We start from the raw sequence: 20,947 nt of genomic DNA on the forward strand, positions 1-20,947 counted from the left end.
AGGGAACGCCTCCTCCCCGCAGTATGAGCTCTGTGTTTCCTATCCATTAACGCTGCCTGGTGGCATTTTCTCAAGCTCTGTCCCACTGTGTTGGTGTTTGGAAAACTGTAGAGTGCTAACACAAAGTCAGCCTTGAGCGCAAGTGAAAGTCCTTTGGTGTGCGCTCCTGGAAACTCACTTACAGTCATTCCTGGCACCCTGCTGGTGTTGGAATAGCCCAGGCAATCCTCCTGTCTCAGCTCCCCAAGTGCTGTGATTATAGGCGCACTGTGTTCTGTTTCTTCATCCTCTTTCTAGATTACTTGATAGTAGAGGAGTTAAACTCAGGTGAGGATGCTTAATTTTACACACTCACCCACACACTCGTGGGCGGATGTGACCTTCATTGGATCGCATCCCTTTATATCTGCGCATTTCTATCTGTAAAATGAGTATGTTCATCTATCTCTGACGCCTGGCTCATATCAGTATCACTCCTTTGGGCTGTAAAACCACAGAGGATTAGCTAATGCAGACACCTGAGCGTCCCTGGGCAGGTGCTTAAAATGTCATTATGCCTATTTAGAAAATGATTTCTGTGGTTTTTCTTAACCTGACATGAAAAGTTCATTTCTGGATCTGCAGCTTTAATTTTAATTGGCTAAAAGGCTCCTGAAGGGGACATTTTATTGAATAATAACTGGCTTTCGGAGTCATCTAGGCATGAAGAACCAGGTTAACGGCTTTATAAATGAGGGTAGCCACAAGGTGTCACGTGGATCTCTAGTGTGTTAGTTCTGTTGAGCTCCTGAAAGATTGGGACTGAAAAGAAGAATGGATGGAAAAGATGTGGACAAAAGCCATCGATTCCCTGCCAGCTGACTCCAGGGGCGTTACCTATAGGTTGCAGTTCTGTTTAGAGCTGTGCTCTTTGCGGGGATGTTGGGGCCGCACAGTGAGTGTGTTAGCTGACTTTCTGCCACTATGACAAAATCCCCAAGAAGGCTAACCGACAAAGAGAAGAAGTTTGGTTTGGCTTACTGTTTTATAGGCTGTAGTCTAAGACGTGGGGCATCCATTGCTTTGGGTTTCAGGTAAATTTGCCAGATAGTCAGGACCAGAGCACACAAAGAAATGCGATGCTCATCTCATGTTTGGAAGCAAAATGAACAGGAAGGGGGTGGTCCCATAATCCATTTCGGGGGTATGCCCCAATAACTTAAGGCCCTCCTACTACAGCCCTACTCCTAAAAGCATGTGGCACCCTCCAATAACACCCCCCCTGGGGGGTGTTCAGCATCCCAAGCATAGCAGTTAGGCAAAGAAAACCTATGTTCTTGGTATAAAATTCAGCCTCTGGGCCAGCAAGATGGCTCAGCAGGTCAAGGCAATTGCCGAACAAGCCTGGTATCCTGAGTTCAAATCCCTGGAACTCACCTGAAGGTTGAGGGAGAGAACAGACACCACACAGTTGTCCTGTGCATGCATACCTACACATAAACACAGCAAACACACAGATAATCAATCGATGACAACTTAAAGATTGTCTTCATTTGAGGCCAACTTGGTTTACGTTTACATTTAAGAGACAGGTTGTCGTTGAGTTCCAGGATAACCAGGTCTCTTAAAAAAAAATCGTTGTTGTTGTCTTTTTAACCCCAGTTTGTGCTTGTACTTTTGAGTGTTTTCATATTGCTGTTGCTGCTCACAAGTCTGTGTGGAGTACTTCCAGTAGTCCTCGGGCCTCTAGTGTTAACGATACGTGCACTAGTTATTCAGGTGAAAATTTGATATATGATAGGTCTAGTAAGTTATCTTTTTGCTGTTTTTTAAGATGGAGATCTCTGTAACTCTGGCTGGGCTAGAGTTCAAGAAATCTCCCTCCCTCGGCTGCCCAAGGGATGAGATTAAAGACGTGCACTACAATGCATGGCTGCTTTAATGTATCTTTAGATGTTTATTTAAACGTGAGTGAGTGTGTGGTGTGTGTGTGTGTGTGTGTGTGTGTGTGTGTGTGTGTGTGTGCGCGCGCGCTCATACAAAGGTCACTGGAATTGGTATTCTCTTTCTACCGTAAGAGTCCCAGAGATCGAACTCGGGGCTCCAGGCTTGACAGCAAGTGCTTTTTTGGTTTTGCTTTGTTTTGTTTTTGACCGAGTCATGGTGCCTTCCAGCTGTAATGTATCTTCACATGGGTGTGTCGTGATTGGAAAGGTGCCAAACTTGGGGCCATGACCTCACTGTATGAGTCTGCTGGGCTGCTCTAGCAGAGCTGTAGACCAGATGACATAGAGAGACATTTATCATTCTCAGAGTCTGGTGAACAGGTTCTGTGACTCCCGAGGCCTCGCCTTGGCCGGCAGGTGACTGCTTTCTGGCCAACCCACATGTCCTTCCTTTCTACATTCCTGGATGCTCTGAGTGTCCAAATTTCTTCTCATGAGGAGTACACCTGGTAGTTTGGGTGAGAGCCCACCCTAAGTGACCTCATTTTTTCTTTTTTCTTTTGGTTTTTTGGCACAGGGTTTCTCTGTGTAGTGACCTCCTTTTTAAACTGTTTATCCAGCTTTTTCATTTTTATTTTGAAGACTTTCAACCAGGGGCTGGAGAGATGGCTCAGTGGTTAAGAGCACTAGTTGCTCTTCCAGAGGATCTGGGTTCAATTCCTAGCACCCACATGGCAGCTCACAACTGTCTGTAACTCCCATTCCAGGGCCTCCTCACACATACAAACATACATATACATAAAATAAAAACAAGTCTTAAAAAAAAAAAAAAAAAAAGAGCACTCTTTCAGAGGACCTGGGTTCAATTCCCAGCACTCCAGTTCCAGGGGATTTGACACTGTCCACAGACACACATGCAGGCAAAATACAAATGCACATAAAATAAATAAATAAAAATTAAAGAAAAAAAAAAAGACTCGGGGTTGGGAATTTAGCTCAGTGGTAGAACACTTGCCTAGCAAACGTAAGGCCCTGGGTTCAATCCTTAGCTCCAAAAAAGAAAAAGAAAAAAAAAAAAAAAAGGCTCAGCTGGGTGGTGAGGAGGCAGACAGATCTCTGTGAGTTTGAGGACAACCTGTTGTACAAGTGAGTTCCAGGACAGCCAGATACACAGAGAAACCCTGCCTTGGGGAAAAAAGGCTCTTCCCATGTTTGCCCTGAACTTGTTCTATAGCCCAGACTAGTCTGGATTCCTTAGGTTAGAACCACCGTTCTTGGCCTAATTGCCGTTTTAAAGGCCCTCTCTCTTCAGGAACTGGGGATGTGGCTCAGTTGGAGTGTTTATCCAGCATGCACGAAGTCCTGGGTTCAAGCGCTAGAGACACATTAAATTGGGATATGGTGGCATCTGCCTGTAAAGAAGCTCACAGGAAGCTGGGCGGTGGTGGCGCATGCCTTTAATCCCAGCACTGGGGAGGCAGAGCCAGGCAGATCTCTGTGAGTTCGAGGCCAGCCTGGTCTACAGAGCAAGATCCAGGAAAGGCACAAAGCTACACGGAGAAACCCTGTCTTGAAAAAAGCAAAAAAAAAAAAAAAAAAAAAAAAAGAAGCTCACAGGAGATAATGAAAAGGGGTCAGAAGTTCAAGGTCATCCTCAGCCACATTAGCCCATTCAAGGCCAATATAGGCTGCATGAGAACTTGTCTCTAAAAATGAAAAAACATAAATAAAAAGAGGGGGAAGCTCTATCCAAATGAGGAGGTACCAGGTGGTGAGAGGGGGCAGTTAGCCTATCACACCACTCCTGTGGTTGTTAGAGCAGAAAGTCAAATTTGGGACCAAGAAGCCTTAGTGGCAGACAGCTGTGAGGATGGGATGTCAGGTCCCTGCCCACTGTAGTCTCTTCTGGGGAGTTTTCTCCATAAAAGGAGGCCGGACAACCTGCCTGCCTCCAACTGCCCTCCCAGTTCCAGGGCTAACTTCCAGGGCTGTGCAGAGCACACTCACCCCACTTTCCATAGGCAGCCTGCTAAGCATTTGCAAACATCAGTCACATCTCCTCTTTCATCTTTTCTAATATCTCCAGAGAAAAGAAGCTGCCTTGAATTAAGAAAAAACGCCAGGACTTATGTATATTTCCAACAGGAATGTGCTGGATGGAGGCCTGCCAAAACCAACTAGGTTTCTCTAGTACTGCTTCTTGGTTTTAAGTTTATTTCTCAATCTCTTTAAAACAGAAGAATAAAGCCAGGCCTGGAGCTGCATGCCTGGAATCCCTGCCCTTGGGAGGTAAAAGCTGGAGGAGCAACTGTTCAAGGTCCCCTTCAGCTGTATATTGAGTTCAAGGCTAACCTGGGGTACGGAAGACCTTTTTCAAAAAAGAAAAACTAAAGAGGACTGGGGAGATAGTTCAGTTGGTAAACATGCTTCTGGACTTCAGTTCAGCACCCCCAGAACTTACATTTAAAAAGCTAGATTTGGTATGGAATGTGCTTTTAATCCCAGTGCTGAGGAGGTTTAGGTCTCTGGGACTTGCTGGCCAGCCAGTCTAGTCTCCTTGGTGTGGTGTGTTCTAGGCCAGTGAGACACCATGCCTTTTTATCTTTTCTAAACAGTTATTTGTATTGTTTCGTGTGTAAGGGTATTTTGCCTGCATGTATGTCTGTGTACGACGTGGGTGCTGGGATCCAATCCCAGGTCCTCCCCAAGAGCAGCTAGTGCTCTAAACTACTGAGCCAGCTTTCTAGCCCCAAATATGGCAAATTAAACAAACAAAAAACAAAAACAAACAAACTTTTAGTTTGTGTGATTGTTAATTACAGTGTGTGTGTGTGTGTGTGTGTGTGTGTGCCACCGTGTTCATGTGGTGGTCAGAGAGCAACTTACAGCAGGTGGGTCACAAGGATCTAACTAAAGCCATCAAGCCTGGCAGTGACTGCCTTTACCAACTCAGCAAGCCCTAAAAGTGACTTTCCAGAACCCTCCACAGCATGCTTGAGGCCCTAAATTCAACTCCTAGCACAACAAATACAAACAAATGAAATGCCCAGAAAGTCGATCAAGAGTCTCCGGTCCCAGAGAAAGCCCCCACCAGGCCCTTCCCACGATGACTTCCAGACTTGGGGACCATGAGCAGTGGCCACTGGTTGGCTGGGAGCAGTGTACCAGGTTTGTGGTACTTCCTGTCACTGTCCCAAGCCCGACGAGAGAATCAGCAAGTGAACTTCAAAGAAGTGCGTCCCTTTCGTCATGATTGGCAAAGCTTGGCCCCGAGTGTCTCCTGGCCAAGCTAACTTCCGCTCAGTGTGTTCAGACACATTAGGATTCCATTGGGGTCAGCATGATGGAGAGGCTGCTGCCTAACCTGCCGTCATCCAGACCTAATCCCTTATGTGCTTCCTGGATGTCAGCCTCCTGAAGCTCACGGAGAAGAATCTCCACGATATATTTCCATTCGGTTCGCTGTCAGCTAGCAATCCAGGCAACTCACTTGGGAGAAGTTCGTTTCCCACGTGTCTCAGTCACTGTTCTGTAGCTGTGAAGAGACACCATGACCAAGGCAGCTCTCATAAGAGAAAGCATTCAATTGGGGGCTTGCTTACAGTTTCAGAGGGTTAGTCCATGACCATCATGGCAGGGGCTGGGAGAGAGCAGAGTGGCACACGGGATGCTGAATTCCTAACTTAGATCCGAAGGCAGAGAAAGAGAGAGAGAGAGAGAGAGACAGAGAGAGAGAGAATACTGGGTGTGCTCTTTTGAAATCCTCAAATCCACACCTAGTGACATACTTCCTCCTACAAGGCCACACCTCCTAATCTTTCTCAAATAATGCCACGCTCTGATGACTAAGCACACATATATACTTATACACACACATATGTATAAATACACACACACATATATATACATACATACATACACATATGTGTACACACACACACACACACACACACACACACTCTTTTTCTTTTGTTCTTTCCAATGTGGCTACTAGTTTGAGACTGTCACATGGGTGGTTTGGGGCTGACATTATTGTTGGGGGTAGACATTACTGTAATGGAGAATATACGTGGATGTTGTAATGGAGAGTGTCGTGTACACAATCACCGTTATTTCTTCTGAGTCTGTAGCTTCAGATTGTGCCTCCTTCCCACTCCTTTTGACTCAGACTTAAGGAGAAACGGGAAGGTGCTCAGGGAGTGAAGCGCTCGCTATGTATGTAAGCATGAGGACCAGGATTTGGACCCCCAACACCCTCATAGAGAGCTGGGTGCTCTGGCTCATGTCTATGAGGAGGGTAGAAACAGACGGATCCTGAAAGCTTGCTAGCCAGACCGTCTAGCTGAAATGACAAGCTCCTAGGTCACTAAGAAACCCTGTCTCAAAAATAAGGTGGAGGAGAATGGCAGAAAACGTCAGACATTGACCTCTGACCTCCACATGCACATACACAAGTGTGTTTGCACACAGGTGGGTGCACACACACACACACATGAATGCACACAATACACACACAATCACACACACACAGCAAATAATGTTTAAAGACACATGCCACACATAAAGCATTTGGGAATCCATCAAATATACCATTTACTGTCTGGTTTTACTCTGAATAAATGAGTGTGGATTTGGTTTACTTACACCTTTAATTCCCAGCATTCAGGAGGCAGAGGCAAGTAGATTTCTGTGAGTCACAGTCCTCTGTCAGAGCAGCATACACTCTTAAGTGCTGGTCCATCTCTCCAGCCCTCCTTCAAATTGAGTTTTTAATGCTTATTTTCCCCCATGCTTTTTAAGTGTTTTCAATTTCCATGCTCTCCAGATTATTTATTTGGATTTTTCAAATTTAAATAGCCATATCTACATTAACGTGTCCAATGCATCTGGACCATAAAATTCAATTAGCTAGTGCTGTTGCTGCATTGGGGCAGAGACCTGAATGCGCAGAGCCTTGTAGAACCAGCTAGTCTTACAAATATTCAGTATAACCTTTATTAGCTTTTAATCCCAGCACTTGAGAGACAGGGACAGGCAGATCCCTGAGTTTGAGGCCAGCCTGATCTACAGAGTGAGTTCCAGGACATTCAGGGCTACACAGTGAGACTGTGTCTGGTATTCAGTATATATAGTGTATCCTCCAGGGCTGCAAATTCCACATCTAATCAACAAACCATGGAATCAACTAGCTTGGATCAAACAATCTGAGTGCTTATGCAGCTGTGCGTGCTGGGTGCGCTCTCTGACCATGCACAGACATTTTCCCCTGTGATCACTAAGCAATACAGCCTGGCCATTGTTACCCAGGATTTAGGTTAGGTGTTATGAGTAATCTAGAAGTGATTGAAAGTTTACTATTGAGATCCAGAGATGAGGACAAACACCTGAAATCCCAGCATTGGGGAAGCCAAGGCAGGAAAGTTGAGATTTGAGGCTAACCTGGGCTATATATATACACAGTAAAACCCTGTCTCAAAACAAAACAAACAAGAACATACAAAAAGCCAGGTAGAGTAGTGCATGCTTGTTATTCCAGCACCTGGGAAGGAGAGATAGGACGATAAGAAGTTCAAGGCCAGCCTGGACTACATAAGACACTATCTCGGAATGGACAAACAAGACACACCCACCCCAAAAAACATGGACAAGTCAGCCTGCACTGTGCAGTGGTCCCTTGTGTGCATTGTCCCGGGTGATCTTCCAGACAGCGATGTATAAATGAGGCCCAATACGCTAATTTACCAAACTATCCCTATGCCCCAAAGAATCGTGGGAACCTTTCTCTGCTCCGAAAGAACAGCCCAAGGAAGGGTGTGCCCTGGACAACAAGATCCACAACTGATGTGCTAGCAGGGACTGCCTGTCCCCAGAATGAGACTTCTCAGGAAGTCATAGGATTATGGGAAGCATTTCCCTTTTCCATTGGTGATTTTTTTTTTTCTCCTTCCTTCTCACTGTGTTTTTCTTTGGCTGTGTCTTATGTCTGTGTCATTTTTCCCCACTGTGACAGAGTATACACAAGTTTTATTATCTTAGCTTTTTGTGTGTGAAGGTGGGTTGGGGTTGAAAATAGTCTTACTAGGTGGCCTGGCTAGGCTAGTATTTGATATGTAGTCCTCCTGCCTCAGCCTTCTAGATCCTGGGTTTATAGGTATAAGCCACCAATTCTGACTACCTTAACCACTTTAAAAAATGTTTTTATTTTATAATTTAATTTAATTTTACATATCAGCCATGGATTCCCCTGTCTTTCCCCCTCCCTCCCCCCCCCCCCCCCCCCCCCATTTAGTTTTCCGAGACAGGGTTTCTCTGTGTAGTTTTTGGAGCTACCAGGCTGGCCTCGAACTCACAGAGATCTGTCTGGCTCTGCCTCCCGAGTGCTGGGATTAAAGCCATGCGCCACCACCGCCTAATTTTTTAATTTTTACTATGTGTGTATGGGTGGTCGACATGCACATATATCTGTGCGGTGTGTTTGTATATGTCTTGAGGCTAACCTGGGCTATATATACAGTAAGACCCCGTCTCAAAACAATGTCTTCAGAGGCCAGTCATCAGGTCTTCTGGAAATGGAGTTATAGACAGTTGTGAGCTGCCTCATGGGGGCTGAGAATTGAACCTGAGTCTTCTGCAAGAGCAGCCGGTGCTCTCAAGCTTGGGGCCGCTCCTCCAGTCGCCACATACTTGATTCTTTTTAATCACTGCTATTTCCTTACGTAGATGCACTGAACTCATTTATCCTGGGTTGGAGGATGGACACTAAAGTTGTTACTTTGTTCCCAAGGTCCCTATGAACTGTCACATCCAGGTTTTCCTATGGATGTGTGTTCTCATTTCTCCGGAGCGTACACCTGCTGTCAGGTCATCTGGCAACTGTGTTAGACTTTGGGGAAGTCCCAGGCATTTTCCAAATCAGCCTCCCTGTTTCCTCATTTTGTTATTGTTGTTTGGCGATTAGCATCCTCGTGGACGGGAAGTGGTTTTAATTTGCATATTTCTAAGGGATAATGATGTTGAACATCTTTTCATGAGCCTGTTAACATTTCTCTCAAAGATTTTTCTTTATTTTTTTAATCAAATTTTTTTGTTTGAGATTTTCTTATTTTATGTATATGCATTTGCCTTAATGTATGTCTGTGCACATGCTGAGTGGTGGTGGCGCATGCCTTTAATCTCAGCACTCAGGAGGTAGACGCAGGCGGATCTCTGGGTTTGAGGCCAGCCCAGTCTACAGAGTGAGTTCCAGGACAGCTGCAGCTACACAGAGAAACCCCCCGGGGGGGGGGGGGAAGGCGTTGGGGATGGGGAGAATGCATGTCTATGTACCATATGTCTGCAGTACCCAAGGAGGCCAGAAAATAGCATCTGATCCCCTGGGTCTGGGTCTGGAGTTACAGATGTGCGTGAGCCACCATGTAGATTCAAGAACTGAACCCTGATCCTATTGAAGAATAGCCAGTGCTTTTAACCCATAAACCATGTCAATAGCCCCCTATTTTTCAGATTATGTGTATATATGTGGGTATGTGCACATGTGAGTGCAAGTACCCTCTGAGTCCAGAAGAGGGCATCAGATCCCCTAGATCTGGAGTTACAGGTGGTTGTTGTAAGTCACCCAAAATGGGTGCTGGAAACCTGACTCCCAACTCAGGTCCTCTGCCAGAGTAGTATATACTTTTAATGGCTCAGCCATCTCTCTAGCCCCACATTTGTGTCTCTTTGTATCTTTCTTTCTGTGTTTGCTCCTTTGAGACATGGTCTAAAAGCTTGACTGGTCTTAGACTCACTTTATAGCTGAGGGTAGCTTTGAACATCTGATCTTTCTGCCTCCACCAACTAAGTGCTGGCATTACAAGTGTGGTCCAGCTCTGTTTACCTTCTTTAACTAAACATCTACTACTGCAGGCAGATTGTTTAGCACATTACTTTATTTTTTCATTTTTATTTTTGAGACAGGTTCTTATGTAGCCCAGGCTGGCCTCAAACTTGTCATGTAGCTGAGGCTAGCCTTGAACTGCTGATCTTCTGCTTTTGTCCATAGTGATGGAATCTCAAACATCTACACTACCCCTGACTGCCCTACTTCTTCCTAAGACTGTGTTGTTACAAAGTTTGTGTTCTCTCTCTCTCTCTCTCTCTCTCTCTCTCTCTCTCTCTCTCTGAGACAGGGTTTCTCTGTATAGCCTTGGCTGTTCTGGAACTCATTCTGTATAGGCCAGGCTGCCCTCAAACTCAGAGATCCTCTTGCCTCTGCCTCTTGAGTGCTGGGATTAAAGGTGTACACTGCTTCCTAGTGTATAATCTCTCTGCTCTCATTTCCAGTGAGTCTCTCTAGTCTCCTGCCCTGTCCTAGGCCTCCGCACATGAACTTCAAGAAACAGTAGCTGTGAGGATCATACCTGTGAGTCCCTAAGAATCCTGCTCTCCAGGCATTGCGCCATGCTGTTGCCTCATTGTGCTCCATGTTGGGGAGTCCCCATCTTTCCCCAGGCCAGCTCAAACGTTACCTCCCAGAGTGAGCTAAATTTTCTCCCCCTGGGTGTGGCTGCCGCTCACAAGGGAGATCCCTGAGGCTCAAGACAGCATCTGATTGGCCCCCGATGGGTTTTACCCAACAAAAATGGAACAAGAGGGCTGGGGAGATGGCTCAGAGGTTTAGCGCACTGGCTGCTGGCTGCTCTTCTAGAAGTCCTGAGTTCAATTCCCAGCAACCACATAGTGGCTCACAACCCTCTGCAATGAGATCTGGTGCCCTCGTCTAGGGCCCAAGCATACATAATAAATAAATAAACCTTAAAAAAAATGAACAAGAACTTGGCAAAAATATTTGTTGATGGAACCATACAGATTTAAGAACCCCCACACACACCAAATGATAGACATATTAGCCTATTCTTTTTTTTTTTTTTTTTTTTGCTTTGCATGGTGATATCTGAATCAAAAACTTATTTAACATGAGTAGAATGGAAGAGATGGCAAAGGAAAGTTGCACTTGCATTTCCTGTGACCTCCTGACTGATGTTTCCTTCTGCATTTCTCCTGACTGATGGCTTTTCTTTTCTTTTTTTTTTTTCTGAGACAAGGTTTCTCTGTGGCTTTGGAGCCTGTCCTGGACTAGCTCTGTAGACCAGGCTGGCCTCGAACTCACAGAGATCCACCTGCCTCTGCCTCCCGAGTGCTGGGATTACAGGCATGCGCCACCACCCAGTTTTGGCTTTTCTTTTTAAGGCCAGATCAGCCATGCCATACACTCTGGCCTTCATTGCTCAGGGAGGTAGAGATCCCAGAGAACGGTGTACCCGGAGAGTCAACCCCTTGCATACATACCATCCATTGCTCTGCCTTCCGGCATTAGCTGCATCTCTAGGAATCACATTTCAGATGTGGAGGTATGGTCCGCTGTGTCATGAAAGCCAAGAGCTTACATCCACCTTTTTAAAAAGGTCGTTTTGTGTCTGAATTTTGTATCTAGGAAATTTTCTCCACAGTGGCATAGCCGTTATTAGAATTTGTTTTCAGAAGGGAAGGTGTCGTTGATACAGTTCTATAAACCCGAGTCCACAGAGAGCCCAGTGACAGCCATGTGCTGTCCGCAGTGGCGAGTACTGAGAAGTGACTCAGTATCTCCTCGGGTCCCTGGGGGCTTCAGGGCTCCTGGAACACTCTGAGGGAGCGTCTCATTTAATGCAGACCACCGATGCTGCTGCCTCTATGGGTTTCTAATCCACCAGTATAGTGGGGTTGGATTGGGGTGGCTGGGCTGCCTGGAGTCCCAGCTTTTGGGAATGCAGAGGGCAGAGGTCTGCTCCCAGGTCTCAACCAATCAAGATAAGACCCTGCTTACCTAGACTCACAGCGTTGGGTGTTGTCTGGGAAGCTGATCTGTGTAGGAAATTGCCTAGCAGGAATTGGCTTTCTTCTGTCTGAGCCGGAACACGGTGCGTCGCGCCCCCTGGTGGCAAGAAGAAGCAACATTTTCCATGTCTGACAGATGGGCTGGGCTCCAACCTCCAATTTTTTGCCCCGATTCTTGCCCGCCGTGTTGCATATCTTCGCCCATTCTTTTTCACACTGATATCCTCGCTCCAGGCCCCTAAACAGTCAGTCATGAATAAGGTTTTACTTTGGGGTGTTTGCTCAGACAGGCAAGGCATGCTGTGATAAAAAGGAAAAAGATGAAAAAAAAAAAAAATCTTCGCGTGCCTAATGGACCTTTCCTAACAGAAGACCCATCTCACTTATTACTTGTGTCTTTGTAGAGAAACAGTCTCAAGATTAACGGAAAAAGAAATATCGGGCTGCCTGAATTTTTAATACGGCTTCTGTTTTATGTATTTGCTATAGGCTTGTATGTTAGAGGCAGGGGAATGGGGAATATTGGTGCGGTTTGAGCCTTTAATGTTTAGCTCATTTCTACAGTGAAAAAGGGGAAGACCCAAGGCTCAGATATTTCTGCCTTTGAAAAAGTTGCCTTAAGTTCTGAAGACAGTTTGCTTTGTAACAAACCTTCGCGAAAAGCCCGGGAAACACGGTTGCGGAGAGCTGTGTGTGGATCTTCACCCCGGCCGGTGTGTAGGAAACAGAAGGCAACCTACAAAATACCATAGACTTTAAAAAGGGAATGCCGTTCAGCACCCCATCCGCCTTTAAACCAGCTGAAGGACCCAGAACACGGCGTTCAAAATCGGAGAATCTCTGCAGTTATTGCCTTTACATAATTTTAAAAGTCTGAGATGCAGGAGTTGGTGCCAGGGATGAAGTCACCGCTTGGATCAAATACTTATTCTTGGGGTCTCCTTCACCCCAGAGACTTAAAAACGCCCTCCCTGGGTCGCTGTGGACCACGCACAGAAACCTGTAAAACGGGGCACGTGACTTCCCTGGTTGGTGCAGCCAAGTCTGGGCAGAGGTGTGGGCGGGCGGGCTGTGGGCGTGGCCTGGGGCGTGGCCGGGGTCTAGGGCCAGGGCGGGGTCCTCCTATAATTAGCCGGGAGACGCGTCTACCGAGCTCACTGCTGCATCTCTAAGGCTCCAGAGGCGCTCCCTGATGCTCTGAGGGTGGTTGGGACTTCGTTTCTTCTGATCACACCGACGACAGCTTACTGGGTTAGCAGGGAGGAGACGGAGGTTTCTGCCAGCTGCCGTAGGAGGGCGAAGACTGTTACTAAAGATGTTGGGAACCATTACCATCACAGGTAAGACTTGGTTCTCCCTCGGCGGGGAGAAAAGTTACTGGGGAGTCTCTAGCGGTGAGCAGTGGCTGGAACTTTATTGGCTTCCCATTTCTCTCTCCCTGCACTTTCATCAGGAGAGCGGTCCATAGTCCCACAGGAACCGATGAGCCTCACGTTTTATTTTTATTTAAACCAAAAATCTTCCAGAAAGCGCTAATGGGAAGATGCATTTGGTTAGGGAGCCTTTTACCCTTTACCCTCAGGGAAGCAGGAGGGGACTGTCAGAGGAGCCACAGCAGCTAGCTGAATTGAAAAAGTGTCAGATAACGCTGTGGATAACCTGTTCTAGTTAGTCTAATTTTTAAAAGTTCCCGTGCCTGAGAAATTGCAAGTGTTTGGGGTTTCCTGGTGCTTATTAATAAGAACGTTGGGTGACGTCGTATATCACTCAATGGTATTAGTGGTATTAGTAAAGCCATAGTTCCCAAATCTATAGCAAGAAATACCATTTAGATATTAGTAAAAATAGTAATAAATAAATAAAATTTAGTTTTTCTGTGTTTGTTTTCTAGGAATCTAGTTGTATAAGTAAATGCCTACTTGTAGAGAGTGGGCTGCCTATGCCAGGCTTTCAGAATGCGTGTGCAAATCCACTAACTCGGCGTTGGAGAGTCTTAGGCAGTTGTGCTGTGAGTGGGCTTTACTTAGGGAACTGTGTGTTTATGTTTTCTTTCTCTTCCGCCCCCTCAGAAAACTAAACTCCACTTGGTAACTTACATTTATAAAAGCAGCTCTGACTTAAACATTTGAAATGGACGCTGCCAAACCCGTTGTCTTAAAGTGGGGCATAAACTTCCTAGGGCTTCAACAGTTTCTCCGTGTAACCACTCCTACACAACTGCGTCTCCCTGTGGAATTTTAAATGAATTTGAAAGTTTAGCAAAGCTAAAAATATCTCTCACTTCCTATAGTTTCTCTTGTTTACACCAAGAGCGCCTTCATAGTCTGTCTCTTCTCTAAATTTGTCTTTCTACCACTGGCCAGTGTGGAAATTTGTGAAACCTAGAAATTAATAGAGAAACAAAACTTTTTTTTTTTCTTCTGGTTTTTCGAGACAGGGTTTCTCTGTGTACCTTTTGCGCCTTTCCTGGAACTCACTTTGGAGACCAGGCTGACCTCGAACTCACAGAGATCCACCTGGCTCTGCCTCCCGAGTGCTGGGATTAAAGGTGTGCACCACCACTGCCCAGCAAAACTTTTAAAAAAATAAATAACATTCTCTTTTCCCAAGTCATTAGTTATTTTCTTTAAGATTTATTTTTTAATCGAGTGTGCATGTTTATGTCTGTGTGTGGATATACGCATGTGAGTGCAGCTGAGCTCTGAAGCCAGAGAGATACTGGATCCCCTAAAACCTATAGTTGCAGGTGCTTTTTTAGATGCCTGGCTTGGGTGCTGGGATCTTAACTTCTGGCCTCTGCAAGAGCTGTGCATTCTCTCAACTGCTGAGTCTTCTCTCCAGCCTCCAAGTCATTAGTTTTTTACATGAACGAAACCATGTTTCGAAGGGGGCCTGCCAGATCTCACGTTCTTCTGGTATTTTTCATGTATAAGGTGTTGTTTTGTATATTCAATATTTTATTAGTTTGTCACGTACTCAGTTTCTTGTGGGAAGGAGGGGGTTCCAGTAGGTAATCCAAGTGGGGTGGTAGGCAGAATGCTTAGGACTGTCTAATTTTTAAGGTACTATCCAATGATTGGATCTAGATCACACTTCACAATGTACATACGGACAGTGCTGCATGGCTTTGTACTTTATGCTAGTAATCAGAAACTACACATGAGGCCAGGCATGGTGGCGCATACATTTGGGTCCCAGCACTCTAGGGGCAGAGAGGCAAGCTGAGCTCTGTGGGTTCAGGACCAGTCTGATCTATAATAGAGAGTTCCAGGAAGGCTGGTATGACATGGAAGACCCTGTCTCACAAGAAAGCAAGAAATAATGAAAGGGAGAGCACAATCTTCAATGGAAAGGGGTTGGAGATGTAGCTCCATTGGTAAAATGCTTGATGACATGCCTGAAACTCTGGGTTTGAGCCCAAATACTACAAAAGCTAGGCATGGCATCACGGACCCGCAAGCCTACCACTGGGGAAGTGAAGACAGGAAGATCAGGGGTTCAAAGCCAGGCTGGGATATAAGGCATGAGACCTTGTCTGAGTGAGTGAGTGAGAGAGAGAGAGAGAGAGAGAGAGAGAGAGAGAGAGAGAGAGAGAGAGGTTAAGAGCAAGGAGACTTCTTCAAAGAGAATTTTGCTCTCTGTATGTTGATACTTTTCTGTGAAGTGATTGATTAAGGAAGATGTGTTCTCTCAGACGTCTTTAGTTGGTCAGAATCTTGAAAAGCAGCGAAGGCTTGAGGCTACTTTTTTAAATAGAGGGAAGAGAGGATTTCTGTAGCATTTTAGGAGGGGCCCTGCGCTTATGCTTCTTAATCACTGACAGGGTTTATAGGTGTGTAGAAGAACTACTTAGAAATGTCTTTTCGCTAGGCAGTGGTGGCGCACGCCTGTAATCCCAGCACTCGGGAGGCAGAGGTAGGTGGATCTCTGTGAGTTCGAGGCCAGCCTGGTCTCCAAAGTGAGTTCCAGGAAAGGCGCAAAGCTACACAGAGAAACCCTGTCTCTGGGGGGTGGTGGGGGTGTGTGTTTTCATTTCTGAAAGCAGGAGAAAATTTAAAGACCTGTTCATTGTCTCTCTTCTGATTCATACAGACACCTGAGGTGTAGACAGTACAACCGGAATTAGATCTGAGGGATTGTTCACAGTACATGGCATCACCATTCCTGGCTCTCATTAGCATTGACTAGGCATAGAAACTAGAAAATAATTGTGACACAGTGGGGGAAGAAGGGTCCCTTCCCTGATGCCCAGAGCGGTGGCACACCAGCAAGACTATCTGCAGCATTTTTATTTGAAGATTTATTTATTTATGTACCTGAGTGCTCTAGTTGCATGTACACCTGCATGCCAGAAGAGGGCATCGGATCCAGTTATGGAAGGTTGTGAGCCACCATGTGGTTGCTGGGAATTGAACTCAGGACCTCTGGAAGACCAGCCAGTGCTCTTAACCTCTAAGTCAGCCCTCAGTCCCCAACCCCCTCTTTTTTTTAAAAAAAAAAATTAAAGACAGGGTCTCACCTAGGCTAAGCTGGCTTCAAACTCCCTATGTAGCCAAGGATCACCTTACATACCTTGTATCTCTGGTCCTCCTGTGTCACTTTCCCAGTGCTGGACTTAGAGGCCAGTGCTACCACACCTCATTTGTACAGTGCTGGGAATGACAACCAGGGCTTTGCGCATGCTAGGCAGGGGCACTCTACCTGCTGTGCTGGCCCAGAACTACTTTTGAATTTTTTTTGTTTGCATCTTACTTATTACTAGTGTGTGTACATGTGTGCGCGTGCATCCCTGTCCTGCTGTGTGTTGTAGGAAGACAATTTTCCCTGTCAATTTTCTGCTTCTTCTGTTTTTTCTTTTCCCAGGATGCAGCCACTTGGGTTCTTAGGCTTGTTTAGGGAGTTCCTTTGCCTACTGACCCATCTTTCTTAATTTTTTTTTTCTTAAAGATGTTTCTATATATCCCTGGCTGGCCTAGAACTTTATATGTAGATCAGGTAGGCTGGCCTTAAACTCAGAGAGATCTCCTAGTGCTGGGATTAAAGAATATGACATGCCGCCACACCTGGCCAGGGCTACTTTCTGAATTAAGAGAAAGTGTTTCTCAGCACTGGAGAGATGGCTCAGCTGTTAAGAAAGAGCAAAGGCGGTGGTGATGCACGCCTTTAATCCCAGCACTCTGGAGGCAGAGGCAGGTGGATCTCTGTGAGTTCGAGGCCAGCCTGGGCTACCAAGCAAGTTCGATACACAGAGAAACCATGTCTCAAAAAAAAAAAAAAAAGAAAGAAAGAAAGAAAGAAAGAAAGAAAGAAAGAAAGAAAGAGCAAAGGACCTGAGATCTGGTCCCAGCACCCTCATCAAACAGCTCACAGCTGACTTTAACCTCAGCCCCAGGGGTTCTGACATTCTTTTCTGGTCTCTGTGGGCACCTACACTGATGCGCACACCCACACACTAACACCCACGTATGCACGTAATTAAAAAGAAGTCTTTCCTGTTTTCCTTAATTCACACATTTTTAGATTAACTAATAATATTTCTACTTTTTAAATTGAGCAAAAACATTGTTCTTTTTATCTCCAAAGTACACTGGGGAATCCAGGCACGGTCGCTCACTCCTGTAATCTAGCACTTGGGAGGCAGAGGCAGAAGGATTACCTCTAGTTCGAGGCTAGCCTGGGCTACAAAGTGAGCTCCGTCCTTTAAAAAAAAAAAAAAAAGTGGGAAAGAGCCAGTGAGATTTAAATTGTTTTAATCAAAGAGACGCATTCATGCATATTGTAAACATTTTATAACACATTTTTATGCAGACCATGGGGTGGGGTTGGGGGGGGGGGCGACACAGTACCCTGCATGTGGCTGGTGTGATGTGTTGGTTCTGGTCTGGTGGGGATGGAACAGTAGTCCAAAGAGTTCAGGTACCGGGTTGGCCTCTGCTGATGTCGACTCTGTACTCTTGGTGCTTTGTGGATTCCATTGTTTGTTCCTAACAATCGTAGTGAAAACCCTGGTTTGTGAGCTTCCTCTCATCATAAAAGGAAGTTTCCCAAGCCTGGCTGCAGAGTATCTCATCAGGATCTGTTTCTTGAGGCTTAGATGATGCTATCTCAGGGCATGCCCTTGCACCTTGGTGGCCAAAGGCTGCACCATAATGGCGTCACCCGGATGGTCCGGTACTGGGTTTTGCATATCTGAGTTAATCCCAGTAAAACAGGTTCTTCTGCCTGGATGTTTCCTAGCTGATGAGCTTTGGAACAAGCGGAGTTGAGTTGGGCGTGTTTTGATAGAAGGGGTGGGTTCAGAATGCAGAGAATTCCTGGAAAAATTCCAGGAGATCGTGGGGGAAAGTTAAACAGTTCCAGATGTCACACACAGTAAGCTGTGCCTGGGGACAGAGAGCATTGGTTATTCTAAACCTGACAATTGAATGTTGTAGTTTTTGTGGTGTTACACTTTTTTTTTCTGGTTGTTGTTTTAAAAAAAATGGTGTCACCAAAACTGAACAGCTACATTAAGATAAAAATATTAACATTTCATGAGGTATAGGAGGTTGTGTGTGTGTGTGTGTGTGTGTGTGTGTGTGTGTGTGTGTGTAAAATACTTTTATTTCAGTCTCCTAAGTACGGACGTCTCTTGGCATCTGTGGGGAATTGGTTCCAAGATCTCCCTACAAAATGTGTCCATTGGGGAAAAAAAAATTTTTTTTATTCAAACAACCTATGCCACTGCCCTTTAAACACCCCCGGAGTACTTACACCACCTAATATACTGTATATAGTTGTTACATGTCATACTGTCATTCAGGAGTGGCAATGGAAAAAAGGTTGGTACAAGCTCAGTTATATGAAGTCCCCCCAGGCCCCCAATTTTTTTTTTTCTCTAAGTCTGGTTGAATATCCATGCATTCTATATCCACATGCACATTGAACGGGTTCAGAAGCCAATTGCAGGGAGCATCAGTGAGCTTCTGTGAACATGTCCATTAGAGAATATGATGTCGCTTATACTATTGGTAGGTGTGAAAAACCTGTGCCCCCCACACACACATAGCTTATGAGATGGTATGCAGATGGCCATCTGGACCCTTGTGGGGATTATAGATAGTCTCCTCCCTGGCCTTTGCGGTGTCTTAGGATGGGAGAAGGTGGGTTGCTAGCTGGGACAGTATGAAGGTGCCTGTTGCTATTAACTTGGCTTTTCTAGTGAACACCCTCATCTGGATCCTGGGGAGACTCTGTTGTCATTCCCAGCAGAGCCCCCCAGTCTGAGCGAGCATTGTTTGGACCCCTGAGCACTAGCGGTTTGCTGTGTGAATAGCCTTTTGTCTCTTCACTGTGTCGGGATAGCTGAGAACTGTCCTGAGTAGTTACTGTATACAGTGAGGGAAAGGCTTCTTCTACAACTGCTTATATTGCTGCATGGACTTTTAGGGAGCAAGAAAATGTACCCCCGAGTCACTGTGGCTTCTAGCAATTGGCCTTTGAGCTTTTCCTCTTCCTGTCTAGTTGGACAGATCTAAGGCAGATAATTCTTCAGGCGCTAGGGCGTCACTCAATGTATATATAGCGCATGCTTCAGGCAGGAAGCCGTGGACTCAGCTCCCTGCACTGATTCTCCACAAGCAGCACAGGAATCTAATGTGTCAAAAGTGACAGCCGAGAGCTGCTGGCCCCACGGTTCAGCTGTGATCTGCGCTTAATCCCCGGAACCCATGTAAAGGTGGAAGAAAGGAGCCCACTCCACAGTATTGTCCTTTGACCTCTACACATGCATGGCGGCTCTCATGTATCCGTCCATACATCACACACACACACACACACACACACACACACACACACAAGACTAATAAAAAATTTTAAGCCAGGCAGTGGTGGCGCACACCTTTAATCCCAGCACTGGGAGGCAGAGCCAGGCGGATCTCTGTGAGTTTGAGGTCAGCCTGGGCTACAGAGTGAGATCCAGGAAAGGCGCAAAAAGCTACACAGAGAAACCCTGTCTTGAAAAACAAACAACAAACAAACAAAAAATTTAATGATTAGATTTTGAAGCCATGAATGAAGAGTAATAAAGGGGCATGATGGCGCGTCTGGAAGGTAGATAAGCAGTGACCCTTCTTCCGTGGAAGGCTTCCCCATGAATATTATTTCTTAAAATGTGAAGGGCGGAGAGGTGGTGGTGTTTGCTGCTGGTGGTGGTAAGCTCACAGTTAAGGGCATATAGCACCATCATGGTACCAGCACAAGTTCCTGTCCTTAAGGCTCTACCACTGAGCTATCTTGTATGTGTGTATGAGAGAGAGAGAGAAAGACAGACAGACAGACAGAGACAGGGAGACAGGATCTCACTGTGTAGCCCTGGCTGCCCTGGAACTAACTGTGTAGTTCAGGCTGGTCTTAAACTCTCAGAGATCCATCTGCCTCTGCCTCCAGAGTGCTGCGATTAAGTGTGACACCATGCCTGTCTCACTCCATTAAATTTACAATTTTTTTTTTTTTTTTTGAAGCTGAGGATCGAACCCGGGGCCTCGCTTGCTAGACAAGCGCTCTACCGCTGAGCTAAATCCCCAACCCTACTTTACAATTTTTTTTAATCAGCTATCTTCTCCCTTCCCTCCATTTAGAACAGTGGTTCTCAACCTTCCTTACGCTGCAACCTTTTAATACAGTTCTTCATGTTGTGGTGACCACCAACCATAAAATTATTTCATTGCTACTTCCTAACTGTAATTTTGCTAGTGTTATGCATTGTAAGGTAAATATCTGATATGCAGGTATCTGATATGTGACCCCCAAAGGGGTCTCATCCCACAGGTTGAGAACCACTGCATTAGATCTTTTCCCTGCCATCCCTATATCTTTGGGCAACAGCTCCTCAAGCTGAACCAGTGGTACATAACCTGTAACCACAGCACTTGGGGAGGTAGAGGCAGGAGGATCGGCAGTTCAAGGCTAGCCTCAGCTATATAAGGAGTTGGGTATATGAGATCTTGGCAAAAATAAGTTTCTGTTTGTTCATTCACTAAGTATTGTCTGTGAACACAGGAGTATTCACAGGTAGATGGGGATGATGTCTGGTCTGGGGTTCTCTTATTTTCAGCCAGGGCTGGGAAAATATGGGTGATTTGAGTGTTCCAAGTACAGGCGGGCGGATGAAAGCTAAAAGAGTGAGG

This window comes from Onychomys torridus, chromosome 19, assembly GCF_903995425.1.
Source record: "Onychomys torridus chromosome 19, mOncTor1.1, whole genome shotgun sequence".
Lineage (NCBI taxonomy): Eukaryota > Metazoa > Chordata > Mammalia > Rodentia > Cricetidae > Onychomys > Onychomys torridus.